The following is a 24,236-nucleotide window of genomic DNA, read 5'->3' on the forward strand; positions in this document are numbered from 1 at the left end:
CATGTGAGGTTTCTGTTGATAAGTCTGATGATAGCCTGATGGGTTTTCCTTTGTAGGTGATCTTTTTTCTCTCTCTGGCTGCCTTTAATACTCTGTCCTTGTCTTTGATCTTTGCCATTTTAATTATTATATATCTTGGTGTTGTCCTCCTTTGGTCCCTTATGTTGGGAGATCTGTGGGCTTCCATGATCTGAGGGACTGTTTTCTTCCCCAGCTTGGGGAAGTTTTCAGCAATTATTTCTTCAAAGACACTTCCTATCCCTTTTTCTATCTCTTCTTCTGGTACCCCTATAATGCAAATATTGTTCCATTTGGATTGGTCACACACTTCTTTTAATAATCTTTCATTCCTAGAGATCCTTTTGTCTCTCTCTGCCTCAGCCTCTCTGTGTTCCTGTTCACTGATTTCTATTCCATTAACAGTCTCTTGCATCTCATCCAGTCTGCTCTTAAAACTTTCTATTGATTGCTTCATTTCTGTTACCTCCCCTGGACTTCATCCCTTAGCTCTTGCATATTTCTCTGTGGGTCCATCAGCATGGTTATGACTTTTATTTTGAATTCTTTTTCAGGAATATTGGTTCTATCTATCTCACCAGGCCCTTTCTCTGGGGTTTTCTGAGCGATTTTTGACTGGACCAGGATCTTCTGCCTTTTCACATAAATAGAAGTGATCACTGGCAAGTGGCATGTGTGTCAGCCGGGAGAACAAAGTCCCTTCCTGCTTGCTTGTCACCTTGCCCTTCTCCGCTGCCTGTGTCAATTACCCGCACACAGGGTCTAGTCTCTAGGATAATCTCCTGAGTTTCCATGGGTGGGGCAGCCCTCAGGATAGCCTAGGACCCTGTGGGGGTTGGTAGATGCATCCTGTGAGAATAGCGCCCCTTCATTCCTTCTGGATCTTGGTCCATCTTCTTCTGTCTGTACTGGGCAGTTGTGCACCAGCGGCAGCCTCTGGGTCTGTCCTGGTTAGCTGCGCACTGGGAGAAGACTCTGGGTGGTTCTTGTTGGCTTGGTTGTGCTCTAGCTGCTCCACAGCTGTGGCGGGTCAGCTGGTTTGCTTGCAGTGCAGCCAGGGGGAATGAATGGCACGCTGCTTATCACTGTGAGGGGTTTTGGGGCTGTGTTATCCCTCAGGGGGCTAGGGCACCTGAAGTTCCTTAAGATTCCTAGCCTGCTGGACTGAGTGTGCTGGGATAATTTTGTCCAGCTGTTAAGCCCTTGTCCCTTTAAGACTTTTAAAAAGCACCCACCTTTCTTTTGTTACAGGGGAGCCAGGTGTGGGGACCCGCTTGCAGTCTCCATCTCAGATTTTACTTTTCTGTTTCTCTAATATCCAGTACAGCATGCAGTGTGTGTCTGTGCTCCCAGGTCAGATTACTAGGGCTGGTTATTTAGTAGTCCTGTGCTTCCACTCACTCCCCACTCTGATTCTTTTCCTCCTGCCAGTGAGCTGGGGTGGGGGGAGTGCTCAGGTCCTGCCCGGTCACAGCTTTGTATCTTACCCTTTTCATGAGACGCCGAGTTCTTGCAGATGTAGTTGTAGCCTGGCTATTGTACTGTATCTTCTGGTCTCTCTTTTAGGAATAGTTGTATTTGTTGTATTTTCAAAAATATACATGGTTTTGGGAGAAGATTTCTGCTCCCCTACTCATGCCGCCATCTTGAGCCCCTCCTTCCCTCCTTTCTTCAACACATTGACTTCTTTCCCCATTGCAGGGATTTTCTTGGTCTGAAATATTCCCACGTTTGGCAACACTGGCTTCTGGTCATTTTTGCAGGTCATCTGAGATTCCATTCTTGAGGGATGTTTCTAATCACTCTGTCTAAATGAGGTGCCACTGCTCTTCTCTCTCCCTTTTTTTTTCCCCCACAGATTTCATGGTTATTTAATTATTTTGTTTATTGTTCATCTACCCCACTGCTTGACTGTTAAGATCTTGTTTACTATTCTGTTTCTGGTGCCTGGAAGAGTGGTGCTCTGTGAAGGATTCTTGTGTTAATGGATAGAAGGATGGATTGGTAGATGGACAGTCTTCTTGGGGCTTCATAGGACCAGACCAAATTCCTCATAAAGATCACTCAGGTCTATACTTCTGAGAGCTGAGCCAAACTGATCCTGGCCTTAGTCCATAAACTCAGGCACAGGTCAAGTCATTTAGTTCAATACAATACAGTATTTATGGGCTGCCTACAATGGGCTAGTCTCTGGAGATACAATCATGAACAGGACAGACAGAGAGCTTACAGGAAAGAGGGGTGGGAAAAATTAAACGTTCAACTATAATATAGAATAGTGCAATCTATAATTATGATATGAGAAGTGGAGGGTGCTGTCAGAGCACATTAAAAATGTATCTGAATGTAATCTGGAGAGTTCAGGGGGAGGACACTATGATGGCACATTTTCCAATCTTTTTGAGGGCTTGAAAAGGTGGAATAGTGAAAATCTGATTCCCACAAGAGTAACTGTAGTGTTTTGAATGCCTACTGTTTACTACTGTTAATAGTTCTAGTGAAGTGCATCATTGTAGGCACTTCATGTGTAATGTCTTTCCTCCCTACAACAATCCTGCCGGGTAGGTATAATTAGTGCCATACTACAAATGTGGGAACTAGAAGCAAGCACTGTGCTCAAAGCCCCTGTTTTAGAACAGATTTCTGGGAAACTGGCTAAGATGAAGATATGCACACAGGGCTGCTCTTAGTAGGACCACCTGCAAGGATGTGAAAGGTGCCAGGTTTAGGTGGCGGGAGAAGCAGAGCGAGTCAGTGACCTTGGCTGATACAGAGCACTCTGAAGCTGGGAAGGTCCCTCACAGCTGTTCTGAATTGAGGCAAGGAGTCGACCAGTCATTGAACCTAGACTGTCCCTGGGATGAAGGCATCAGCTTGGGTATGGCAGCCCTTCCTTTGAGGCAATTCCTGAGGGCAGGGGTGGGGGTATTGGCAGGTAACTGTCGGCAGCCTGGAGAATGAATCCATGGGACCTAAGCCCCGCACTCTGCAGCCGCCCAGCTCCTGTGTGGTAGCTTACACTTTTAATGTTGATGTGGTACCTCTTCTCTTCCCTACCTACCATCACTCTTTGGTGATATCATCGATTCTCACAATTTTGAATACCATTTATATGGTCCCAAATTTGTATCCTGCTTAGACCTCTCTGTGTGTTTCAGACTTATATGCCACTGTTTATTCATCATCTCTCTTAACATTTCCGAAAGTGAACTGAGTCTGCTCCTTCCTGCAGCCAGTTCCTCCCACATCCTTCCCTTCTCCGTGACACCTCCACTCTTCCAGCTGCTCAAGCCGAAAACCTTGGAGTCACTCTTGGCTATTGTTTTTCTCTAAGCCTTCATTCAATCCATCAGAAAAATTTTCAAAATATACCTCATAGCAGCTCCCCATTTCACTCAAAGTTAAGTACTTACAATAGCCTTATCACCCCTTATTGTCTCTATTGGCTTATTTCCCACAACTCTCATCCTGCCCCCATCCCATCCTGACAGGCTGGTCTCCTTTCAGTTCCCTGAACACTCCATGCACACTCTGACCTCAGGGCCTTTGCATGGAACCACACTCCCACGTATCTTCACAGCTCCCTCCTTCCCCTGCTTCAAGTCTGCTCAGTGAGGCTTCCCTCAACACAGTTTAAGTTGTATTCTCCATTCTCTGTGCCTACTTAATTTGACCCCTAGCTCCCATCACCTAAAATGCTATAGAATTTAATTATTTACCTTATGTTTTGCTAGTCTCATCCAACTAAAGTGTGAATTTCCTGGAAGTGGGGACTTTCCTGTTTTGTTCATCACCATTGTCTCCTTGGGGCCTTGAATGGTGCCCGGCATGTAATGGGCACTCAGGAAGCATTTTTTGACTGAATGAATAAACTGGTAGAGAGGACATTCAGAAGCAGGCCTGTCCTGCTCCCAAAGCATGCTCTTGCTGCCACACCACACTGTGCCTTTCCTGTATAACCAGCACCTTTAAGACAGATGTGATGCCACATCTGAGACCAAAAGCACATCCTGGGCCTGCATGGGTCACACAGTATAGCTGGCTAGGGTCTCTGTGTCAGAAGTGATTCCAGTCAGGCTCTGTTTGGGGGCCAAAAGAATTTCTCAGGGTCCTTTGTAGGTGAAAATCTGGCCCTCAGCAATCCCGTGCCTGGAAAGTGTTGGTGTCAGGGCTCCTGGAGCCCCCTCCAAGTGAGACAGGTGTGGGGTTCTGACTTGCTCAGTGATTTACAAGGCTTCCTGTGGTGGCTTAGGTTCATTGCTGAGGTGGGGAAACCTGAGCTGCACACTTAGGCATCAGTCCTCAAGCCTTCTCACTAAAATAGGCCAGGGTCTGCCTGTCTCTTCAAGCTTCAGACCCACTTATCCATATTTGGATGTTATTCAGAATGTCTTGTTAAAAGAAATATGGGGACCAGAGGTTTGGTTGCATTTAATTAATGTGAGCAACATGTAAGTGGGGCTTTCTTTATTTTTAAAGGGGTATTTTAAGAGTCAGGGCCAGCATGGTGCAAAGGAAGAGGCTCCAGTCTTGGAATTAGAAACTGGAGATCAGGCTAGTTTTGACTAAGAAGTTTTATGACCTTGAGCAAATTATTCATTCTGCCTAAATTTCATTTTCTGCTGCACAATGAGGAGCACTGGACAAATTGGCACTGGTAGGCAGGCATGCTTTGTGTTTAATTTACCCTGTAATTAATGACCTCAATAATTTTTAAAAATGGTATCAGAATACAATCTAGATGGGGCTTGAGGTCTCCATTTTAGCACAGCCTGTGTCACTCACTGTTGGCCCACACCAGGCTAGAGTCACTCATCTGTGTTACCTGCCTGGTCTTGAAGGCAGCAGAATTTCCCTTCCAGTGATAAAAATGTAATGGTTCTAAGAAACAGAATTCTTGCTGTAAATAATGGTACCCAGTGGGTGGTGGTGGGAGAGCAGAGCAATAACTTCTGAATTCTAGAATGAAGAAACACCATTTATATGATCAATATAAATTCATTCTGATGTACTTTAAGCTGTGTTAATTCTGTTGCAATTCATTCCCTAAAGGTTAGACATTATTCTTACAAGGTCTCTGATCTTAAGAGAGTACTTTTCTACAATATATAAAGGAAATATAAAGGAAATGCAAGGGACTTTCTGCAATAAGGACCTGTTCTGATATAGACTCGCCCCCTCCCACCATGCAGGCAAGTGTAACTCCCTCTTTGGGTGCCAGAAACAAAAATAAAATCCACTGCCACGTGCATGAGCTGATGTGCAGGTTCCCCAGGGGAGTTTTGGATCCAAGCATAGATTTAGAGGTGGGAGACTTGACTGGGTCTGTGCAAAACAGGGGTGCTAGACAGCCTTCTACAGAAAGCTCAAAAAGCCTCAGAGAGGAAACTTCTGTTCAGATGATTAAGGCAATGCAAGGAGAAATAGAAGCCATTAAAAAAAAAACAGTCTGTTTGAAACAGGCATGTTTGAAGAAGAACAGAGCTTCACTTGCCTTAAACAACCTCCTCTACTACATGAACCCTCAGGCTCTCACACTTCTCAGAGCTAGTACGTGGAGGAACAAGTCTATTTTTATAGCCAATAAAGGGAATATTGATCATTCAGATGTTGAGATTTCAGATCCTAAGGTGTTGATCTCAATATTTAACAGTTACTGACCATCTGCCTCATGGAAGACACTGGTAGCCCTGCCCTCTAGGTCTTCCATGACCACTTGGCCTCGGGAAGTGACATGGTCAGACTGGCCCCTTGCAGAGTCCTGACCACCAGCCAGATGCCCAAGCTGGAGACTGCTCTGCTGTGAGAAAGACTCACCACCCATTCCCCTCCCAGCCTAGTGTGCCCGTGGCAAAGTCCAAATGAAACATAATATTGTCTTATCTAATGGGACAATTATTTTTTAAAAAAAGATTCCTAGTATCAAAAGCGATTTTACTGGTGGCAGGAGAAGAGATTTCAGGAAGGTGTTCTAGTATTCTTAGTGTAATTGTTTTCAGTGAATATACATTGAATTAAATTATAACTCAGTGTTTGTGCTGCCCTATCTCTGCTGTTACACCAAGATAGTCTGACATTTGGGATAAGAAGAGGTTTGGCAGGAACCAAGGCATTTATAATGGGAAACCCAGAACATTTTCTTTTCATGAAGGATAAAACTTTATCACATAATCTTCAAATCAGATATTTTGACATGTGCCCTTTTCTTTTTTAAGGGAGGAGAGTTAAGGACAAGGGTGGATATACCTCCTGTTCTGTTGTTAGAAAAGTGACAGTCCCCTTGGAATTAAAAACTTGTTGTATTTCAAACGTAGACAAGGTCATCATCCTTCACAAGATAGAGTACATTTAATAATAGGAACATGGAAGTTCACCTCTCCAAGGTTTTCTGCTTTGTGAATGAAGACACAATGTTCCCAGCAGCCCTTGGAACTGGCCCCTTTTGCCTGGAGGAAAGTAAGGGAAAAGGGGTGGTTTTATAGCCCAGAAAGCTGGAGGGCTTCTGGGAATGCATTCCACAGGTATCCAGGAATCCAGGATGAAACTGTTTTATTCATTTCACCTGGCTCTGCGGCCAGTGCCGACTGTCCTAGCGTGCCGGATCTGCACCGGGAGGTCAGGGACTGAAAGGGAAGGACTGGAAGGTTGAAGTCTGTTCCTTTGGCTGGCCCAGGTTTTCTTTCTTAAGCGGGGGTAAGAGCTATCTTATTTTTGAGAAACCTTAATGGTGTGGTCATTTTTATTTTCTGATGTGTACAAATTACATATATTACTATGTATTAGTTTCTGAAGTCAATGTGACTTTTCTGACCCAGTTAAGACAACTGAATTCAAATCACTCATTCCAGCCTTTAGCACGTGTACGACACGTCATCACTAGCTTTATGGAGCAGATGAGCACTACCCTGCACTCTGCAAACCTGCGACTGTGCGCCCTGCTCCATTCTCCCACTCGGCGCCACTTTGTCCCGCCACTGTTTGGAATGGTAGGTGGGCTGTGGGAAATGGATTCCTTTCACCAACTCACCAAACTTTAAAAGAGAAGTTTCCTTTGCTCTTTGGGCCATTTTCAAAGGAGAAACTTTTTAAAGAGTCTTTCTCCGAGGGCACCAGAAAGATAAAAAACAGGAAATTAAATACATTACCAGGAAAGTGTGGATGTGATTCTAATTTTTTGCTTCTAACTGATGAAGATAATATGCCACGAATATAACACATTATTAAAACAATACAATTACAGGGCAATGGTCACTTTTTTCCCCTCTCATTGACTTAGTATCAGAATTCATACTGTAAATATTCTTTCTCTCAACACTTGGGGGAAAATGGCATTTTTTTCTCTTATAAAAATGAACTAAGAATTTGTATTTTGTTTCTATCACGCTTTTCAAAAGTTTCTTGTGACCTTGTTGAATAGATTATAAGTGTCTTTGATTTTTAGAATAAAATGTACAAAATAGCAAGAACAAATAGAAATCTGTTTTGACCAAATTATATTGATCTAAATGCTGCTGTTTAATCCAAACCCACTGTGCTTTTTTCAAATATATAGGAGTGCGCGCACACACACTCACAAATAACAAAGCCCCAAATTCCCAACACAGATCTCAACTGGAGAAACTTTGATTTGTGGTAAATGCAAGCTCCCAAAAGAAAAAGGCAATGATTAAAACCAGAATCTCAGGGAAAAGTAATTACCACCTCTGAGTCCTCCACTCCCAAGTGCAGTCACAGGGGCTGCTGAAGGCATTACTGGTATCACCATGGGATCGGAGCTCTTTAGACATGGTATCTCTGGCCTGTTAAGAGTCCTCCCTTCAATGATGGCAGCCTGCAGCAGTCTCCTCCATGCCTTTTCAAGCAAGCCAATTAATTACTTTCCATTTATAGGCTGAGGGAAGCCCCAACACTACCCTGCAGCTTGCAGGCACCTCTCTGCCCCCCAGTCACAGGCTGCATAAACACAGAGCTGGAGTGGGCAGAGAGCTGGTGTTTGCTATTATTTACAATTTCCATTAGGGAGGCTCCCTGAACCCCTGCCCACCCCTGTTCCTAGAACTTTCCTTGAAAGGAGTTGCATCAATGTTGCCTTGGTATGGCCAGCCAGAATTAAAGCTGACTCACTTCATTAGAGGGTTTTCTGAAAGAGAAGCTAACTTAGTTTTACCAACTCTGGTCACTAGATCTGAGGCTACAGTTATCTTGGAGGGTCTAGCCATCTAGAGTGCTTGCCAATAAGGAGATGTTCTTTTAACTCAGGACTTAATAACTAAAATAATTGAGATTGTGCCTACCAGTTACTGGAAGGAGAAACATGCAGTTTTTCTAAATCATGAAACTGGCTTATATGGTGGAATGCTGTGTAGCAACAAAGAATCATATTTTAGAAGAGTTATTTGTTGACCTATAAAGATATTCATTGTTGAGTATAATATGCAATAGTAAGCCCAGTATGATCCACTTTTTATAACAATTACTCACATTCTGTAGCTCAGACCTCTTCTTAGTACCCCCTGGTTTCCAAGCTCTTTGACTTGCCTTGACTCTTAGCCTGGGGGACCTTCACCTGATCTGGGAGGAAGGTCGGGAAAAACAACTTATCATTACTGAGCACTATTCTACCAGATCTTTCATTTATGGTATGAAAACACAATTCTCAAACTGTTAAGAAACATGATTCCCATACATATAGATGGCAAACTCATGCCAAAATTTTATTAACTCATTGATGAAGGAATTAGCAGCAAGACAAGAGCTGGTTTGAAGGAAATTTGAGAAATAGGGATTATATAGTTAGCAGGGGATGGAATGTAGAAATAAGATTGCTAAAAAGATATTAAAGAAGTTAATGCCCTGTGGACACCTGGTGGAGTTATATTCTCTACCATGAAATAAGGACAGACATTATATGCACCTTCCTCCTTTATATGTAAAGGAATATTCAGGGAACAAAAGTGCTCCTGGAATTACGAATGTGACAGCAAATTGAAGAAGGGATGGAAGAAAGTTGAATCCTTGCCCTTAGAAAGCAAAGCAAAAATACAAAGAAAATAGAAAATTACAAGGATTCATCTAAGAGCCAAATAACAGAAATTCAAATAACAGTTCCAAAAACCAAATAACAGGAAGTCCAGAAAGAGAAAACAGAGAAAATGGAGGGAGAAATTTGCCAATGAAATGATTCAAGAAAACTTCCCAGACTGAAGTACATGATTTTCCAGATTGGAAGGGCCTGCCATGTGCCAACACTAGAAGCCAGAAGGTAATAAGCAACCTTTAAAATTCTGAACCTGGAATTTTCAATCTATTCATGCTCTCAATCAAATGTGAGCACAGAATAAGGCATTTTTTTAAACTTTCATGCATCTCTTTTAAAAGGAATCTGCTAGAAAATGTGCTATACTAAAATAAGGGATTAAACTTATAAAGAGAAAGACTTAGGAAGATATAAAGGAAATTGGAGATCCAATACAGGAGAGAACAAGGGGATCTCCAGAACAATAGCAAAGCGAGATCTCAGGGTGACAGCTGTGCACCAGATGCAGAGTGCCACCAGCCCAGAATGCAGCAGTGTGGACTCAGGAGCCAGGCACGTTGCTCAGACTGTCATTTGTGCCATTCCATCATATCCATCAAACAAGGGACTAAAGCAAGGAAGAGGAAGACATGAGATTGAGGAAGCAGGGAATATAACTACGGGAACAGCAAAGGGAATTCCCAGGACAACAGCAGAAGGAAATTCAACAAGACAGCTGAGTAGTGGCATAAAAAGAAAATTTTGACACTTCAAACTATGTATATTTATTATTTTCATAACCAGAATAATTTTTAACTTAGAAGGATGTAAAACAAAATAGTAACAGTGCATATATCTGAGTGGTAGTTTAATTGATAATTTCTTTGCTTATATGTATTTTCTGGGAGTTTTTTGGATATAAGGTATTTTACACAATAAAAAGACATAAAATGTATTTTTTAAAATCTCCAAGTCTTTTTTTATTTTTAAGTGTAGAATTCAGCAAGTTTTAGATTATTTACAAAGTTGCACAATTATCATCACTATCTAATTTCAGGACATTTGCATCTTTCACAAAAGAAACCCATTTGTAGTCACTCCTCATTCCTCCCCTCAGTGCTTGGAAACCTACTAATCTACTTTCTGTGTATAGATTTTCCTATTCTGGTTATTTCATATCAGTGAAATCATACAGCATATGGTTTTTTTGTGTGTGATTTTTTCACTTGGCATAATATTTTCAAAATTCCATCCATTTTCATTCATCTAAAAAGTATTAGTACTTCACTTTGTTGATGAATAACATTCCATCACATGGTACCATACATTGTTTATCTGTTTGTCAGTAGATGGATATTTGAATTGTTTCTACCTTTTTGCTATTATAATAATGCATCTATGAACATTTATGTATGTTATTATATGGACACATGTTTTTTCAATTCTCTTGAGTAAATACCTATAATAGATTTTCGGGGCCATATGGTACATCTAATTTGAACTTTTCAAGGAACTGCCAAACTGTTTCACAAAGAAGCTGCACTATTTCACATTCCCACCAGCTATGTTGAGGATTCCAATTTCTCCACATTCTTGTCAACACTTGGTATTATCATTTTTATTATAGCCATTCCAGGGGATGAGAAATAATATTTCATTGGAATTTGATTTGCAATTCCCTAAAAACTAATGATGTTGAGTATCTTTTCATGAGCTTATTGGCATTAATATTTTTTCTTGGAGAAATGTTTTTCCCCCAATTAAAGTCTTTTGCCCATTTTAAAATTAGATCATTTGTGTCTTTATTATTGAGTTTTAAAAATATAGCATAATCTTGAAGTTAACCTCAATTACCTCTTTTTATGAAGATGTGGTAAAATCCTTAGACATGTGGTTAAGGAAATATGAACTATTCTCATTTAGGCTTTTGCCATTCTGTATTTCCTGATCCTTTTCACTGTCTTTTTAAAGATCCTTTTCATTTTGTGCCATATGAAATTAAATTAAAATGATAGGAATTTTTATATCAGGATCTTTAATAATAATTACATATACTATCTGTTATTCCAAAATTCTGGATGTAAGGTGTTTGGAAGTCACCACTCTATGCTAACAAGTAAAAAGCTGAATAGATTAAAAAATCTAGGCTCTGCAAGAGACAGGAGGGCACAGGGCAAACTGCTGCCCTCATGACTGCAGAGACAGGCAGGAAAATACAGGGGGTCAAAGCTTCCTAGAGCAGAGTCTCATAAATAGAAACCACTATGGGAATTGCAGCCAGTGTAGGAAAACATGAACTATAACTGAAAAATTGCTGGCAGCTCACTGTGGACTATTTTGAGTTAAAAACTCCAGGGAACCCAGTCATAGTGGGAACCTCCTGTAGTGCTTGACCAGGTTCTCACAGTAAATATTGGAGAAAAATATTCTTGTGCTTTCAGCAAGGAGGGCAGAGAATAACCATTTTGAAATACTCTACAGCGCTTGGTTCTTTTTAATAAGATCTTCCCTCAGGAGAAACTAGTTAGCCAGAGCCTAAACTGCTGGGGTATTATCGGAACCTAACTGAGCTGGCAGAAGGGAATTACCCAACTCCAGCCCAGTCTAGCCATTCTCTCCCACCTAAGGTGGGGGAAACCCTGAGAAATACTCATGAAGTTCTCAGTCCAGGGTCACAGGCTCACTAGAAGACCTAGGACAAATGCTTCCCCCTCCCAATGCCTTATTACCACGTTACTAAAGCCTGTTACAGCAGTTGCTTTTACCCAGTACCTCATGTCTAGCTATCAAGGAAAAGCAACAAAGATTGCCAAAAGGCAAAAAACACAATTTGAAGAGAAGAGCAAGCACCAGAACCAGATATGGCAGGGATATTGGAATTAAAAGAGCAGAAATTTAAAACAACTATGATTATATACTAAGGTCTCCAATACATAAAGTAGACAGCATGCAAGAACAGATGGGCAATGTAAACAAAGAGAAGACAATCCTAAGAAAAAACCAAAGAGAAATGCTAGAGATAAAAACTTGGTAACAGAAATGAGGACTGCTTTTGATGGGCTTATTAGTAGAGTAGTAGATGGACATGCTGAGGAAAGAGTCTATGAGCTTGAGGATATCTCAACAGACATCTCCAAAACTGAAAGAGCAAAATAACAAAAATTGAAAAAAAAACCAAAACAGACTATCCAAGGACAACTAGGAAAGATATCAAATACACATAAAGGGGACTACCAGAGTAAAAGAGACAAATGAACTGAAGAAATATCTGAAACAATAATAATTGAGAATCTCTCCAAATTAACGTCAGACACCAAACCACAAATCTAGGAAGCTCAGAGAATACCAAGCAGCAAAAATGCAAAAACCCAAAACCAAACCAAACCAAAACCAAACTAAAAACAAACTACACTAGCATATCATTTTCAAAGTACAGAAAATCAAAGATAAACAAAACATCCTGAATGACACTTGTCTTGCCTGTGGGTTTCAGCCCCAGGCAAATTCACTATGGATTCAGTGAGACCAAGAAATGACAATGGAACATTCTTGGGGTTAAAGGGTTTATACCTGACTTTATTCTCCTGGCAGTAAGTCAAGCACTAGAATCACATCTGCATCCAGTAGTCTGCAGGTCTGTAATCCACCTCTGTCTCTGCCTCCACCCAGAGCACTGGACAGAGCTCTTGTATAGTGACTCAGTCAATAATAGCTTATTGTCTATGGGTATGAAAGCACTAACTTAGCAGTAGGCCAATTACCTCATCAAGTAGTTTAGGGTGAGGTGAGGATCCTGGGCATAGGAACTTCCATTTTCCCCACAACACTGGAAGAAAAAAATATTTTACCTATATAGGAACAAAGATGAAAATTACATCTGACTTCTTAGAAACCATGCAAGCAATAAGAAAGTGGAGTGAAATATTTAAAGCATTGAGAGAGAGAAAAAAACCCTCAATCTAGAATTCTGTACCTTGTAAAATTTTCCCTCAAAAGTGAAGGAGAGTTGCGGGATACAAAATTAATACACAGAAATCTGCTGCATTCCTATACACTAATGATGAACTAGCAGAAAGAGAAATAAGGAAAACAATTCCATTCACAATTGCATCAAAAAGAATAAAATACCTAGGAATAAACCTAACCAAGGAAGTCAAACACCTATACCCTGAAAACTACAAGACACTCTTAAGAGAAATTAAAGAGAACACTAACAAATGGAAATACATCCCATGTTCTTGGCTAGAAAGAATGAACAAAATGGCCATCCTGCCTAAAGCAATCTGCAGATTCAATGCAATCCCTATCAAAATACCAACAGCATTCTTCAATGAACTAGAGCAAATAGTTCTAAAATTCATATGGAATGACAAAAGACCCTGAATAGCCAAAGCAATCCTGAGAAGGAAGAATAAAGCAAGGGAATTACACTCCCTGACTTCAAGTGCTACTACAAAGCCATAGTAATCAAGACAATTTGGTACTGGCACAAGAACAGACCCATAGATCAGTGGAACAGAACAGAGAGTACAGATATAAACCCAAGCATATATGGTCAATTAATATACGATAAAGGAGCCATGGACATAAAATGGGGAAATGACAGCCTCTTCAACAACTGGTGTTGGCAAAACTGGATAGCTACATGTAAGAGAATGAAATTGGATTATTGTCTAACCCCATATACAAAAGTAGACTCAAAATGGATCAAAGACCTGAATGTAAGTCATAAAACCATAAAACTCTTAAAAAATGTAGGCAAAAATCTCTTGGACATAAACATGAGCAACTTCTTATGAACATATCTCCCTGGGCAAGGGAAACAAAAGCAAAAATGAACAAGTGGGACTATATCAAGCTGAAAAACTTCTGTATAGCAAAGAACATCATCAGTAGAACAAAAGACATCCTACAGTATGGGAGAATATATTTATAAATGACATATCCGGTAAGGGGTTGACATCCAAATTACATAAAAAGCTAAAGCACCTCAACAAACAAAAAGCAAATAAGCCAATTAAAAAATGGGCAGAGGACACCATCCAAAAGACAAACAACAACAAATGTTGGTGAGGTTGTGGAGAAAGGGGAACCCTCTTACACTGCTGGTGGGAATGTAAGTTAGTTCAACTATTGTGGAAAGCAGTATGAAGGTTCCTCAAAAAGCTCAAAATAGAAATACCATTTTACCCAGGAATTCCACTTCTAGGAATTTACCCTAAGAATGCAGCGGCCCAGTTTGAAAAAGACATATGCACCCCTATGTTTATTGCAGCACTATTTACAATAGCCAAGAAATGGAAGCAACCTAAGTGTCCATCAGTAGATGAATGGATAAAGAAGACATGGTACACATACACAATGGAATATTATTCAGCCACAAGAAGAAAACAAATCCTACCATTTGCAACAATATGGATGGAGTTAGAGGGTATTATGCTCAGTGAAATAAGCCAGGCAGAGAAAGATAAGTACCAAATGATTTCACTCATATGTGAAGTATAAGAACAAAGAAAAACTGAGGGAACAAAACAGCAGCAGAATCATAGAACCCACGAATAGACTAACAGTTACCAAAGGGAAAGGAACCGGGGAGGATTGGTGGGAAGGGAGGGATAAGGGGGAAAAGGGGGCATTACGATTAGCACACATAATGTAGCGGGGGGAGGGGACATGGGAAAGTCTGTAATGGGGTATGTGGGGGGGACTTGATAATAAGGGGAGTCTAGTAACCATAATGTTGTTCAAGTAACTGTGCATTAATGATACCAAAAAAAGAAAAGTGAAGGAAAAATAGACTTTCTCAGACAAACAAAAATTGAGGAAATTTGTTGCCAGTAGACTGCTTTGCAAGAAAAAGAAATGTTAAAAAGAACTTGTTTAGAGAGAAGAATAAATCAGAAAATTGTATCTACATAAAGAAAGGAAGATGATTGAAGAAGGAATAATTGAAGGTAAAATAAAAACTTTTATTTTCTTAGTCTTAATTGCACTAACAGATTGTTCAAAATAATATTGGCAACAATGCATTCAATTGTATGCTAATGTAGATACATATATATATTTATGTATAGTCATATATAAGTGAAATGAATGAGATCAAGTGATGGGTGGGAGGAATTAGGATTATTTTGTTATTATAAGGTATTTATGCTACCCATGAAGCAGTAGCCTATTATTTCAAAATGGACTTGCATTAGTTACAAATGTATATTGTAAACTCTAAGACAACCACTGAGAAAAGTAAAAGAGCAGCATAACTAATATGCTAAGAAAGGAGAGAAAATGAAATCACATAAAATGCTCAATTAAAACCACAAAAGGCAGAAAAAGAATAGAAGATGAAAATAGGAAGAAAGAACATGGGCAATGAATAGAAAATATAACAAATATGATAGATATTAATCCAACTCTATTAATAATCACTTTAAGTGTCAATCATCTAAACATACCAATTAAAAGACAGTGATTATCAAAGTGCTTCAAAAACCAAGACCCATCTATGTGTTTGTAGAAAAAGTAAAGTTTCCTATGGCCAGGATTCTCACCTGGCTCTGGTCAGCTTGCTCACTACACACATATGGGCAATATGTTGTTACTGACTCTATATAAAGAGCTGTGCCCAGTGCTCTGGATGACTGAAAGTCTGCACAGGAGCAGAGACCAGAGTGGTGGCAGCACCAAGGACAGAGACTGAGATGGCTGTTGTGGGGTGGAGGCCCAGAGGCTGAGACCGGCTTGATGCATGCAGACTTACTTTGAGTGGGCAGGATTCTACTGATTGACCTGCCACCATGGGAATAAAGTTGGGTATAAACTCTTTCACCCCAAGAATGTTCCATTGTTATTCTTTGGTCTCATTAAATCCATAGTGAATTTGTCCAGGGTTGAAACCCATTGGCAAGACAATGTTATACACAAGAAACCAACTTTAAATATAATGACACACATAGATTAAAAGTAAATGTATGGAGAAATATATACCATGCTAACACTTCAAAATTTCAAAAGAAGGCAAGATAGCTATATTAATTTCAGACAGAGCATATTTCAAAGCCAGGAAAGTTATCAGGGATAAAGAAGGGCATTACATAATGACACAGGTGTCATTTCTCCAAGAAAACATTATAATCTTTAATATATATGTATTTAACAACAAAGCACCAGACTACATGAGTCAAAAACCTACAGAACTGTTGTAAGACACAGATGAATCCACTATCATAATTGGAGACTTCAACACTCTTCCAGCAGAAATGGACAGATCCATCAGGGAGAAAATCAGTAAGGATATATTGAACTCAACAAAACTATCAGTCAACTGGATATAACTGACATCTATAACCTACTTCATTCAACAATAGCAGAATATACATGCTTCTTAATCTCACCTGGGACATCCATCAAAAGAGACATTTGGGCCATTTCTAATTTTAAAAATAGAAATAATGCAATGTTTGCTCTCAGACCACAATGAAATTAAACTAAAAGCCAGTAATGAAAAGATAATTGAATCACTGGAAAATAACAAAATTAGTAGAGATACTTCTAAATAATACATGGGTCAAAGAAGAAATCTCAAGAGAAATTTCAGATTATTTTGTACTAAGTGAAAATGAAAACACAACTTACCAAATTTTGTGGGATGCAGCCAAAGCAATGCTTAGAGGGAAATTTATAGCATTGAATGCATTTGAAAAGAAGAAAGATGTAAACCAATTATCTAATTTTCCACTTTTGGAAATCAGAAAAAGGAGGTCAAATTAAATCCCAAGAAAGCAGAAGAAAATAAGAATTAGAGCAGAAATCAATGAAATTGAAGATAGGAAATCAATAGAGAAAATCAACAAAATCATAACTTTGTTGAAAAGATCAATAAAATCAAACTCTAGCCAGGCTAAGAAAAAAGAGAGAGGACATAAATTACTAATAAAGAGGGGACATCACTAAAGATCCTGTAGACATTAAAAGATATTAAAGGAATACTATAAATAATTCTATGCCTCCAAATTTGATAGCCTAGATAAAATTGGCCAATTCCTTGAAAGATATAACCTGCTAAAACTCACATAAGAAAAAATAGACAATCTGAAAAGGCCTATATCTAAAAAAAAAGAGTAATAATTAATGATCCTCCAAACCAGAAAGCAGTAGGCCCAGAGGTTTACTGGTGAATTCTACCAAACATTTAAGGAAGAAATTGCACCAGTTCTCTACATCTCTTTCAGAAGATAGAAGAACAGAGAATTCTTCCTAATTCAGTCAATGAGGTCAGCATCACCCTAATGCCAAAACCAAACACATACATTATAAGAAAACTACAGACCAATATCTTTCATTATAACATAGATACAAAGGTCAACAAAATACTAGCAAACCAAATCCAACAATGTATAAAAAGAATTATACACACTATTAAGTGAGGTTTATCCCAGGTATACAAATCTGGTTCAACATTCAAAAATCAATTAATGTAATCTATCACATCAACAGGCTAAAGAAGTTATATAAATATATCAATAGATACAAAGAAGTATTTGACAGAATCCAACACACATTCATGATAAAATCTCTTCAGTAAACTAGAAATAGAAGGAAATTCCTCTACTTGATAGACTACAAAAAAATCTACAGCTGACATCAAACTTAATGGTAAGAAACATGAAGCTTTCTAAGATGAGGTAGAAGACAAGTGTGACCCCTCTCACCACTCCTCTTCAACATAGTACTGGAAGTTCTAGCAATGCAGTAAGACAAGAAAAAGAAATAAAAGGTGTACAGATTGAAAAGGAATAAATAAAACAGTCTCTGCAGATGAACATAATCATCTATGTAGAATATCTGAAAGAATCAGCAAAAAAATCTCCTGGAACTACTAAATAATTATATCAAGATTGCAGGATACAAGGTTAATATATAAAAGTCAATTGTCTTCCTATACACTATTAGTGAACAAGGAAATTTGAAATTAAAAACAACATGCCGTTACATTAACACCCACAAAATGAAATACTTAGGTATAAATATAACAAAATATGTACAAGGTCTATATGAGGAAAACTATAAAACTCTGATGAATAAAATCAAAGAACTAAATAAATCGGGAGATATTCTATGTTCATGGATAGAAAGAATCAATAATGTTGTCTTGCCAATGGGTTTCAGCCCCGGGAAAGTTTGCTATGGATTCAATGTGACCAAAGAAAGTGACAGCAAAACGTTCTTGGGATGAAAGGGATAGACCCAACTTTATTTCCAGGTGGCAGGTCAGTCACTAAAATCCTGTTCACTCAGAGCAAGTCTGCATGCAGCAAGCTGGTCTCTCCCCTTGCCTCTGGGTGCCTCTGTCTGCACAGCCTTCCTCTGGGCCTCTCTGTCTGCACAGCCATCCCACACAACTGTCCTCTGGGCCTCTCTGCACAGTCATCCTGCACAGCTGTCCTCTGGGCCTCTGTCCTCAGTGCTGCCACCACTCCAGCCTCTGCTCTGCTCTCTTGCAGCCTTGCAGCCCTGCAGCCCTGCCACCATGTAGCACCCAGAGCACTGGGCAGAGCTCTTTTTATAGAGTCAACAGCCATGTATTGCCCACAGGTGTGCAGTGAGCTAGTCAACCAGGGCCAGCTGAGAATCCTGGCCACAGGAACTCTCATTTTATCCACAAATGTCAAGATTTTAGTATTTCCCAATTTGATCTATAGATTCAATGCAATTCCAGTAAAAATCCCAGCAAGTTATTTTATGGATATTGACAAACTGATTCTAAAGTTTTTGTAGAGACACAAAAGACCCAGAACAACCTACACAATATTAAAGGAGAACAAAATTGATCATTTGCATTACCTATTTTTAAATTTGCTTCTCTAAGTGCTCTGCCATTTTTCCTGTATGGATATTAGTCTTTTCTTATGACTTATTAGAACTCTTTGTGTATATTGATTCTTTGTCTTGTATAATGCACAATGATCTTATTTAAATACAGTTTTCATGAATTGGCCTATAACTTTAATTTTTCTCTTCCGACTAGATTTGTGCAATCTGGACATTTGATGCAGGCTCTGTAAAACACCTATGGCTTGTTACTCTGGGCATATTTTCGTTCTGTGTATAGTATTGTGTTCTACATCTTTAAGTTTGCTTACATGCTGAGGTGATCCTCAATGATATAAAGGAATTTATGGACTTAGACTGTGGTGAAAAGAGAACAACTTCCAGTTTTATAACTATCTGAAAAACTTCTGTTCCCACCTCTGCTCAAAGCCCTACCCTCTAACCATATGCTTAGTCTTTCTGGCATAGCCAGCCTTCATCCTGAGTCACCTTGTTAGTGTAAATTCAGTTATGGCCTGACAAACTCACCAGAAGATACAAAGACAGTCCTATCCCTCAAGAAATTACAAAGATCAGAGGTTCCTCCCAGGAACTAGGGAGAAAGGCCAGCTATCTTTTTTTATTATACAATGATGATGATGACAATCACCTAATTTCTAGCATACCCCACTCCTCCAACTTCAGAAACAAAACACTCTAACCCAGTTGAACACCTGTATTTTAAGAGAATGCTTAAGAAGTAAGTCTTGGGGAAACTGATATACAAGTGTGGCTCTACAGTTCAAATCTTGCCTTGGTACAGAATAGATTCATGGCCTCAGCTTTAGTTACATGAGGCTTCCTGTTGGTTGATCCATCCCAGCACACACTCTGAAATTTCATCAAACTGTTTATTTCCTTTCCTCTGAACACTTCTCTTGTTAACCAGCCCCTGGGCATTTTCCAATGGAAAATGGAATTGTTGGCTTTCTCTGGCTCCTGTTTATAATTCAGTGAATTGAAAGATGAATCAAGTAAATACCATATTCCATAGTGATGGGATACAGGTGGGAGACTGAAAGCAGGAGAATGTCAAGTAGTCCATTTGGGTCCACTGGGACCAGTGGAGGGAGAGAATGGAAAAGGAGAAAGCACCAGAGACTGAAACAGCAGAAGGCACAACATTTACATAGGAGCTGTCTTAATGAAAATATGCCACCTCAGAGCCAACAAGATGTCAGCAGATGGGATGCACCTGTCCCTTGAAGGCTTCACAAAGCAAAATCAAGTATCAGAGCCCCAAAGTGGAAATAGGAAACCAACCCAAGCTCCTCAGATATGCCTTATCAAATAAAGTCTCAGCTTCCAAAACAACAGGTGATCCTCAGATGGAGTGTACCTCTTACTTCCCTACATCTCTACAGCTTCTGAGGCAGAACCCACAGAAAAGTCTACATCCTCAGGGAATTTTAAAGCCTGCTTCTTTGGTCATTTTTAGAGTGAGTGATTTTCACCACCAAAATTCATCTGTTTAAATTAAGGCATATTGCTTTGAGCTTAAAGAACAGCTAGAGTTAGAATGCCCCAAGGCCCTGAGGTCTGCTTTGCAAAATGATAATTTTAACTCAGGTGATGAATTCCCTAGGACTTTGGAAGATAGGAATAGGAAACTTGGTAGAGCATTTTTTCCGAGCTGTTGCTGAGGGCAGGCCTCTAGAGCTCTTGGAACAAAGCAGGGCCAAGAGAAGGGTTGGCTGGTAGTTCATGTCAACCATGTTAATCTAATCCAAACCCCCAGTACATTGTACAAATATTCACTGAGCTTCTGCCAGGGAGGGTGGTAAAGAAGAGGTCTCTACTTGAGGTTATTAACCTAATCATTCAGAATTCCCCCTTCCTCTCAAGCATGTTTGAACTAATTATCTATTTGTATTAGGGAAGAGCATTTTGGAGGCATCCTTGATAAAGGGCAGTGGCCCCACTCTCCACTCCCATGGAATTGCTGCTCTGGGGGGTGTGTCCAGACAGGAGGATAAAGTTATTCCAGAAATATTCCATTCTAGTCTCTAAAGGATGACTTTATCAGGTCAGGTTTATGCTTTTGGAGTTGTTGCTGCTCATCAAGGCAGAAGCCAACAGTGACTTACAGAGAGAAGAAACTAAAACATAATAAGCAATGGTCAAAATCAGAGTGGAGAGTGGGAACAGTCTTCCCACCCAGGTTTGTAACTTCTTTCACTCCAACTGGGCTGAGGGCTTCTGTTAATACCTCAGTAGCTGCAATGAAAGTTTTCCTTTCCCATTACTCACCCATCTCCACATTCCCACCCTGCGAAGATGTGGCACCTCTTATAAATCCTGGGATCTCCTTAGTCCCCTGAGAGGTTTGACAATTACTGGTGGGGAGCCACATAGTTCCTTGACTTTTCCAGTTGCTGCTTACTTAGTTACAAAGGTCAATGCTGTGAATAAATAATAATAAATAAGTGGAGGTAGTCGGCTGGCTTTCAGACTCTGTTGATATTCCCAGGAGGGTCCCAGAAGTACATTGAAGAAAATAATGGAAAGATGGGAAGGACTTTTGGGTCCATGTTAGAGAGTCCTGAGTAGAGGGCCTCAGGCCTCCAAGTCAGATCCACCTGGAGAAAAGGTGTGAAGCAGCAGCCTGACCTCTCCAGCTCCCTTCCTTTCCATCCTTCCCACCTTGCCCCACACTTGTTCCTCCTCCATTTGTAAAAGTTATTCCACTGGGGAATTGTGTGGCCAATGGTGACTTCTGTGCCACTCCTCCCAGAAGAACTTGGGGACAATCCTTTAAAAACAAGTACTTCTAGCCTTTACATTTTCAGTTTCATTAGGTGATGAGGGTGTATTTTGGAGCAGACTATGCAGAACATGGATATTTAACAATTTATTCATTCAACAAGTAATTACTGAATACCTATTATACTCAGGACCCTGAAGGGGGCAGGATGGAGAGCTCTTCATGCCCTTTTGGTCTTTCAGCATCAATGCTACGGCCGGTTTCCTCCTAAATTACCCAACAGCAATATTGACCACACTGATTTTCTTTCACAGTCAACATGTTTTTGTTCTCTGTGTGGAAAGCACTAAAGTACTTAGAAACATTTGACCCTTCCTGGGTCAAAATATATCACAAAGGTCCCAAACGTAGCTGAGAATGGCTCTACCTGAATCATGTGCAGTTGGCTCCAAATTTAAATTTCTGGATCTCTCTCTGGAGTTCCATACACATACCTCCATTTGTTATCAGCTCTGTTTGGATGTCCTACAGGCACCTCAAATTCCACATGCTCAGAGGCAGACTCGTTGTCTTCCTTGGATGTTTCTGAAGGGTGCAAATATGCTCTTGTAATTCTTCTGGCCAGAGCTCCTAAAACCCTTGGAATTTCCTAAGTGATAAGAACTATAAAGGTATCTTGATATTCATAACATCCCTTTCAACCACACCTGAGTTTACATTAATGAAGTGATTTTTGAAAAGTATGAAAGGATGGGGGCTGGTTACCAGGGACATCGACCTTGTGATGAAAGGGATGGAACTTCCAGTCCCAACCCCCAGCAATTGGGGTGGAGGAGAGGGGTTGAAATTTGGATCAATTGCCAATGGCCAGAGATTTAATCAATCATGCCTATATATTGAAGCTACCATAAAAACCCAGAAGGATTGGGTGGGGAAAGCTTCCAAACTGGCAAGTACTGGGAGGTGCTGGGAGAATGGCACTCAGAGAGGGTATGGAAGCTCCTTGCCTTTTCCCCTTACCTTGCCCTACACATCTCTTCCATTTGGCTGCTCCTGAGTAATGTAACTAAATGTTTCTCAGAGTTCTATGAGCTGCTCTAGCAAATTAGTTGAACCTGGGGAGGGGTTCATGGGAATTTCCCATCTATAGCCCATTAGTCAGAAGCTCAGATCACAACCTGAACTTGACACTGACATCTGAAGTAGGGTTGGGAGGGACTGAGCCCCTTAATCTGTGGGATCTGGTGCTCTTCTGGGTAAATAGTGTCAGAACTGAGTTGAGTTAATTGCTAGGCAGTGTGGGGAAAAAACACATATGCTGGATCCTTCCCTGAAATATTCCTTTCATATCAGTCAGGATTCAAAAGAAAACAAGAAACCACTCTAGATATTTTAAGCAGTAGGGATGTAATATAGAAACTAAATGTATATTAAAGTTGTAATGGCTTGAGATGTAGCTGGATCTCCAAGAATGCCATAACAATTGACCTGCCAGGGAAAAAGGTACATTAGCCAAAATTACAAAGGTAAGGAATTAGAACACACTATGGTGACTACAGTCTGTGTGTTAGGAAGCTGCTACCACCACCATGACAATGGAAGAACCGTGAAGCCTGCAACTAGATGCGGGAACGCTGCTGCAGAAAAGCACTATAGCTTCAACAGAAAACAACCAAGAGCATCAGGGCTATAGCCTCTGCCTCAGTTCCACCTTCTAAACCTTGAGTGGTACACGCAATTGGTGGAAACTAATTTGCATCCAGACCTCTGGTTGAAAGGGAATCTTGGAAAAGTAGTCTGTAGCTCTCTGAGAAGACAAATAGGGCAGAAGGTAGGAATGGATACTAACTGCCCATATACCATACCCAACACACTTTTCTTTTGCCCTCTGTTATTGGGCAAAATTGTGCTTTTCCCCTTCACCAGATGGCACCTCACCTGCTACCTGTGCCTTACCTGTTGTTGCTAACTCAGGACTCAGACCTATCCTTTTCCCACTTTATACTCTCTTTCTGGGCAATTTCATGCACTCAGTATGTGAGGATTCTAAAACCATCATCTCCAGCTGGCTTCTTTCCCACATGGTACCCATATCTCTAACTATCTGCTGGATTTCTGCCTAGATAAGTCATAGGCACCTGAAGCTGAACATACCTAAAGCAAGACTGGTCATATCTCTCCTCAAACTTGCTCTGTCTCCTCCTTTCGCCATCTCAGTAAATGATGACATAATCTGTCTCATTTCCCAAATGAAAAACCTGTGTGTTATCCTGGCCTCTCCCTTTCTCCTTACCTCCCACATCTAATTAATCACCAAGTCCTGAGAACTGGACATATTAAATATCTCTCATATCTACCCATTTTCACCATCATCTCCAACCTAAGCTCCTGCAAGGGCATCTCAACTTGTTTCCTTGCCTCCAGGCTTGTCTTCCTTTGACCTGCCCTCCATACTGTATTCATCAAGCTTTGTCAATAAACATACATCAGATCTCTTAAAACTCTTGTAGCTTTCCATACACTAAAGATGGAGTTCAGAGCTATTGATATGGCTTCCTTCCCTACTTCCTCACTATCCATCAACTAAAGAGTTAATCCTGGATTTGTTCTGATTGGTTGATGCCTATGCCA

The sequence above is a fragment of the Manis pentadactyla genome, chromosome 2 (genome assembly GCF_030020395.1).
Source record: "Manis pentadactyla isolate mManPen7 chromosome 2, mManPen7.hap1, whole genome shotgun sequence".
NCBI lineage: Eukaryota > Metazoa > Chordata > Mammalia > Pholidota > Manidae > Manis > Manis pentadactyla.